Raw genomic sequence first — 7413 nt, forward strand, 5'->3', positions numbered from 1 at the left:
AACTCGAGACCTCCCGGATTGTGCGAGAGAAAGGAGGGGGCTGTCCCGGGGGAGCCGGCCCTTGTGCGCTGGGCTCCGCCGGTCCAGGGATCCCGTCGCTGAAGCGGCGGATCACCACCCGGTGCTGCCCGCCTTGCCCCGGGCCGCCGTTCCGCCCTCACCCCGAGCGCCGGCCCGCCAAGCCCCGGGCCCCGCGGCACGCTGTGGCGGTTCAGGGCGCGGCGCGCGGCGCCCCGCTAGGGGGCGCCAGGGGCCCGCGGGGCCCGGCGCGCGGCGGGCCGGCCTCCGTCAGCGGCGGTTGGTTTTCACTTAATCACCGCAAAACCCCGCTCGCGTGTGAGAGCCCGGGGCTCTTGTGCGTTACTGCTTCCCCGCCTGTGCTTCTGTGTCCTCGCCCCACAAAAAGCTGCGTTTCCCCACACGGACTTGCCAGCAGGCGGGCCGCGGCGCCGCCGACTTGTCAGCTCACCAGCTTTCTTCGAGTCGCCAGGTGTTTTTCTTCCTTTAAAGGCGTTTATATTTTGTACAGGACCTTTCCATCCCACAAACACCCTCCCCATCTCTGATTTCAGAGGGGACACTTCACCGGTAACCGAAAAACTGTCTTTGGCCCGCTCAGCGCCGAGTACGCGGCACCGGGGGCTTCCCCGGCCTGCCGGCCCCGGCCTGCCGCACGCAGCGCCGCGTTCGCCGTTTCCGCCTGTCGTTGGCTCACGCAGACCCTCGTGTTCCCCAGAAGCCCGACGCCCTTCGCCGCAGGGCTGCTGCTCAGCCGCTTGGCTCCCAGCCCGTCCTGAAGCAGGTTTCCCTGTGAGGGAAAACCCTAGGGGCTTTCTTGAGGTGTGGTGTCGCTGCGGACTCCCCTGATGCATCACCTTTATAAAGTCACTTAAATAAAACCTGCAGAATTTGTACTTATGCTACGCACTCAACTAGCTTTTCTGCTGTCATGCAGCACAAGGGTCATTTGTCACAAAGAAATGCACTGGGAGCAGCTCCCGTGTGTGTCCTTCTATATCATGACATGTAAAGCAGAGACTGTAAAACTCTTCCATCCCACAGAGCTGCATACAGTTGAATCTTGACATTAAACTATTGTGAAAAGCTGCATAATATGATTCTGAATAAGTACCAGAATATTCTCCTAGGCATTTTCCACTTTTATTTAAACAATTTTTATTTTTTTTTTGCAGGAAGGTACTTGGAAATGTCACAAAATTTGGTATCTTTATTTGAACTGCAAAATAACAATATAAAACGCAGAAAGTTAGATGTGTGCAGTGGGTAAATCATTATCAAATCCACTCATAAGTGAAGCTTTGAGACATTTTTGTATTTTTCTCTCATTTACAGCTGACTTGTCTCCATTGATCCACAGACACATGAGCAGCACGAGAGAGGCAGGAAGAGTCATTCCTGATGAGAAATTATTGTAGAGGACTGTCAGTTTCCCTTGGCAGCCTGTACAATGGGCTTGCTCTCTCATAAATGCAGATAGCATTAAATTAATGTTTCATTCCCATGGTGACATACAGTGGCATCCAGTTCCAGCACGGGATAACTCAATGACAATATGGCAGCAAACAAGCACCTCGCCTGTTACGGGCTAATCAGAGATGCAGAGTGTTCAAATTGGACTCAAAGCATCTGCGTAGCATGGAGTGAGTTTATTAACCTGGAGACACACTGGTGAAAATGAGCTGGGAACTGGGAAATGAAAGAATGTGCATAAAAAAGAGCCAAAGCACATAAAAATAAGCATTAATACCTGTCAATTTTAACAATAATCTTCCTTCTACTTTTCACCCAGCTCTAAGCAGAACCTGTGCTGGAGCTGTCAGGGGAGAAATGTATCCATGCCTGAGTGCAGGAGAGTAGGTGTTCATGGAGATGAAGAAGAGGATCCTTGTTTAGTATGCTTGGCTGATGAAGCTGGTAGAAATCAGGCTGCCAGTCTGGCAGTGGTGGAGTCTGGCTTTGTCATATTCTTTGGTCAGTGTGGCAATCTAGGATAAGGCAAGACTGTAGAGAACCAGACCCAGAGGTGTCTGGAAACCGCTGCCTGAAGGAGCTCCAACAAACAAGAGCAGAAACCCACAACAGAGAGACTCTAAGGGCCATTGAAGCCAAGAAGGGTGACCCGAGCCCTTCAGCATGCTGCCATGCTGCTGGGAAGGGAGCTGCTGGCTCTGAGGCCTCTGGTTCTCCTCTGCTGCTTTGGTCCCCTCTGCTGCATGCATAGCTGGTGGGCCTTCATTAGGCCCGCCAGTGAATGCATCTTTCTTTTGAATTCTTACTACATATGGGTGGATGCTCTAGAGGGAACAAGATACTGTTGACAACTTGCAATGAAGGAGAGATTTTGCAAGGACAGGGAATTCAGCCTTCATTATTACAACTTGCCCCAGGGTTTTGTTCTGCACATCAGCAGTTCTGCAGGAGGGGAAGGATCGGCAGCAGCCTCTTAGAACAGAGGGTTCCCCTTTAGCTTGTGCTCAGCTGCTCGTGCTGCATGTTTCTGAAAGGCTATTTTGCTGCATGTATTCTCAGTGAGAGCAATGCTTCAGTTAGTGCTTGGGATAAAATCTTATGGGTGCTAGTTGCTTTTTTCTTTTCATGAGATTAGTTATTTAAAAGCATCTCATTCATGTTCCGTAGAATTATTCTGAAGGTTCTCATCACACTTGTTTTTTTTCACTAATGAAAGCTCTGGGAGCCACATCTGGCATGTTTTATTGATCATAATCTCATGGCTGTAAGCTCATCTCGGTAGCTATAGCAACAGAACTTTTTTTTTCCAAATGTCAACATAACTCCACAAAAAGTGGAGTAAGGGGGAGCAGATCATTTAAATTAGTGAGCAGCTATTAACTCTTTTTTCTGTAACTAATTCTGAATTTTCTAATTTGAAACAGTAAATAATGGATAGGAACAAAATCTTTTGACAGCTACATCTGCTGTGGAAGCTCATGAAAGAGAATAACATGGATGCACATGGTGTCTCGACAGTCCTTTTTTCTGGGTGTACGTTGCTCCCGTCCTCCGCTGGGCTGCAGGCATTACAGGCAGGCTGAGGGCATGGACCCTAGAGGTGTGGCACACCGAGCGTGTCTTCGCAGCCCTCCCTCCACTACCCAGCCAGGCAGGGGTCTCAAACACTGCCCACAGCCACAGGACTTGCTCCAGCTCTCAGGGCCGAGAGGTGCTCCTGAAGTGTGACTAAGGGTTAGAGGTGAAATGATATAGACTGAAATTATAACTTCCTGTAAGTGTACTCTGGTGCCTAAAGATCCCCGTGAGGTTGGCACCATCGAGTTGTTCTTATCAGAGATTTTCTCAGGTATGTCACCTCTGAGCCAGGGGACCTGCCGGTAACTTGGCCTGCATTGCTGGATGGCTCTTCCCTCAGCTTCATCTCCAATGTTTGGCTCTGAGACCATTCGGAGCAGTATTTCTTCATCCTGCCTAATAGCAGCATCCTGCTAGCACTTGAAAACGGTGATGCTGGGACAGTCAAATGGAGCACTGGGTGGATGCTGTTGACTCCCATGCTCTCCCTTAGGGCTTTCCAGCAAGGCAAGCAGAGAACCGCCCTCAGCCTCCAGCCAGAGCAGAAAGTCAGATCCAGCTGTGTCTGCCTGCCTTTTTCAGGTCTGCAAGAAACTACATACTGGTATAAATGGAATTTCTAAAAAATTTCTACAGATTCAACCCTTGACATCATCTTTTCAGCAGCTGAAAAAAATAGCCCTTTGGAAGTGCTGGGGAGCACAGCCCTGAGAAAACTACAGAGGGCGAAGGGCAGGCTCCTTCCCTGGGGACCCCACCACTCCCCAAGTAGGTGCTGGAAACTGTTCCCATCAGCTCCCCAGTTGGGGATTAGTGCAAAACACTCCAATGGCCTTGATGTGTTCCCCCAACTGGCGCTGTGTTCCCCAAGTCCCACTCCTGGTGTGGGAGGTCGTGCTGGGGTGTGCAGCCTCAGGCAGGTCTGAGGTTCTTGGCAGCGCCCCACAAAGGACCTATATTTATTACTATTATTGAAATCAAGCTTGCCGCTGGAGGGCAAGTTATCCGGGGGCTCTGCCGCTCTAAGTGTCACCTATTTGACCCCTACTTCTGTGCATTCCTCCTCACCGCAGCCCCGCCAGCAATGCAGCACGAGGCTCTCCCTGCAGATGCCCTTTCTACCCAACAAACCCTATAGATCAGCCTCTTTAAATCCTGCTCAAAAAACAGAGTGGGTTGGGTTTGGGTTTTTTTTTTTCCAACATCTTTCCTGGGTTATGTTAAATATCCATCCATCCCATCAGATGGCTGCGGCCAGGCATGAGTGGCTGGGGCAAAGGCGGATGTCTGTGCCCTGGCCACTTCCACCCGATCACAGCCCTTGCATTTTTTCCCCGTGCAGATGGTGCAGCCGCTCATGCGTGTTAATCCCAGCGCCAGGTCACTGAGCGGGAACAAGGCGAGAATTGTTCCTCCGGAGGCCGGGGGAAATCGGGAACGCAAGGCATGGGAGGGGAGAGGAAAGACGTGCCGCATCCCAGACAGTGGCAGGGGGTGAGTTGTGTCTCCATTTCACTCTGGGTAATACCAAGGGCTGGTTGCTGAAAGAGATGCTGGAAGAGATGCCTTGTTGCCGCTGTGTAAAAGGGTGAGTTGGCACGGGTTGGCGCTGACTTGGTGAAACATGTTTCCCCTGTGCTGCACCCACAGAGCACCCTGGGGAAGGAGATAACCATCGGGAAAATATGTAGCTACAGCGCTGCCAGGGATTTGACGCAGCAAAATACTTCTGCCGTTATCGGTTTCTCCTGGTTGAAGCGCACCTCCCTGCCAGGGCAGGTCCCTTGCTGCTTTAATGCTTAGAAATTCAGTGAGGCGAGGTGGTGGGTACAACGTCAGCAGGAAGGACCAGTCTGCCTCAGGGTTAAGGATGGGCTTCACGATGCCCTGCTTCAAGTTCAGCTGGTTGAGTGCACCGCTGTGAGAAGTTTGCAGTTTTATATGGTGAGAGCAGAAATAGAAGATTAAAGTACATCCATATGAGTAGACAAAACCAATGTGGCTGGAGAGTTCAAAGAGAAAATGGCTCATGTGTTTGGGGGAAAGTTGAGGGGATTTTTTCAGGGAAGTGGGTGTTGTGTTGGGCTGGAAAGGAATAAAGGTTTATAGAGCTTTTCTTTCCTCAACTTCGTTTCTTCCCCTGTCCCCACATTTCCCAAATGCTATCCCAGGAAAAGCTTTTCACCTCAAGCAAATACTTTATCATATTAGCATAACTTAGGGCCTCTAACAGAGCGACAAGAGTTTGCCTGCTGCTGTTACTAGCAATGGGCAGCATCACTGGCAGGATTATCAACAAAAACTCTAGTGTTCATGGGGATTTTTTGGACTCATATAGACCTTCAATATTTTAGAAAAGATTAATGGAGACCACCTTTTATTTTAATTCCTGTTGTCTCTCAACAGCAGCGCAGATTACACATCACCGCACACATCTAAGATGAGCCTGAGACAACTTCGTAACCCAACATTTAGGTGTACTTACAGCAACCTGCCCTAATCCTGAAAGGATCTAGTTCTGTTGCCTCCTGCTTTTCCACACCCAAAGTCACCAAAGTCCCTACTCATCTGCCGCTGGAGAAGTACATAGCTCCTCAGCCTCCTCACAGCCTGTGCCCTGATGGGTGTTGTAGTGTGGGGGCGCATCTGACAGGCTGTCTCACAGCTGGGGCAAGGGAAGGTACTGACCCCTCTCACACACAAGTGGGGAGATCTGTGGCCGCAGCCTCTGTGGGCACTAGTGGTGACAAGTAGGTGCCACAGGTCTTGGTGGCAGGGAATGTGCTGCAGGGAACATTTCAGCATTTGGTATTCAATAATTATAGAAGCAAGGATGGGAAAGGGCTATTCCACCTCTGCTGGTGAGTGGTGACCTCTAGACCAGACGCTCACGCTGACCTGACCCAATAAATATTTCTGGACTATGTAAAAAAAGGGAGAGCTTCAGCAGGTGGAGCTGTGAGGGCAGCCAGAGCCTTCAACTGCCCTTGGGTGGTGGAAGGGGCTGGACCAGGTTTTCCCATGTCTTTGCTGACTGTTTTAGCCACTAAACCAGTCAGTGAAAGTAGCAGCAATGAAAACCAAACCCAGCACCTAAATGAACCAAAACAGAAAGTCATGATTCATGTATGGGTCTACAGAGAGGATTCCCTACTCCCACTTCCTGTATACTTCAAAGAGCTGAAAAACCTCCCCTGTCTTTTTTTAAAGATGGAATTAGAAAGAATATTTGCAAGGAAGTGTTTAAGCCCTCACGGGGAGCAGGGCTGGGCTTTACCCTCCCCAGCAGCTATTCCAGTGGCTGCCTGGGGCATGCTGTGCTCCCTGCACTGGCTTTTCATCTTGTGGGTAGGCACCTACCTCTTCTGTGTCCACTGTGTAATTGGGCTATTATGAATGCCAGCCGAAAAGTTAAACATTGCAGGGTGCTATTGCAGCCTAAATCATCCTATGCCTGTAGTCTGTGTTCGTAGCTACTTGTGTGTGATGATTGTAGCAGGATTGTTTTCTAGGCTTGGAGCCTGAAAACGCCGGAGAGAGAAGGAGAGCAGGGCAATGCATTTAGCAGAGGAGTTAGGTTTATCTACTGTATATATTACTGATAAGATAATTTGTTTTTGACTCAGTCAGTGTTCATTTAATACAGGTGCATTAACAAATACTCATTGAAGTCAGAGAGAAGCTGACTGCTGTCTAATACACCAAATACCTGAACCAATTCTCAGCACTACCCAATGTATGTGGTACTTATTCAGGTGCGTGTATATATATATGAATACACATGTATGTGCACATAAATGTGTGTGAATTTATGCATGCATATGTATGTTTGGATTTCTTATTCCTCGAGACAGTTCTGCTCTGCTGATCCTTTGATACAGAGACAGCCTTGCAGATGCTCTCTGGTTGAAATGACCTAATTCGGTTTAGGCCATGAACGTGGGGTTAGGCAGGGCCACTCTCTGCGGCACATGCAGGCCCGGCCCACGCAGCCTGAAGTCACCAGCAGCCCCCCCAGGCACTGGGGGGGCTCTGGACGGCGATCTCCCCACTCCAGGGAGCAGAGCAGCCAAGGCTGAGCATCCCTCTGGCCAGCAGGAAGGGAGCAGCTACCCTGCCCCAGCAGGGCATTAGCTGCATAAACCAGCTCGGTGAAGACTGGGCTTGGTGTCAAGTATCAGAAAAGCTCGCATTTTATTTAATACGGCCACTTCCAAGGCAGAGCCTGAGTTGGCAACGGTCCTGCGATGCGGCCCCCCCTGCTGTGAACTTGCTGCCGCTCCAGAGAGCGCAGTGAGCGCTCACTAAGGCGCACACGGTGCCTTGAAAATGCAGCTTGTCATC

The sequence above is a fragment of the Phalacrocorax aristotelis genome, chromosome 2, assembly GCF_949628215.1.
Source record: "Phalacrocorax aristotelis chromosome 2, bGulAri2.1, whole genome shotgun sequence".
NCBI classification, from domain to species: Eukaryota; Metazoa; Chordata; class Aves; order Suliformes; family Phalacrocoracidae; genus Phalacrocorax; species Phalacrocorax aristotelis.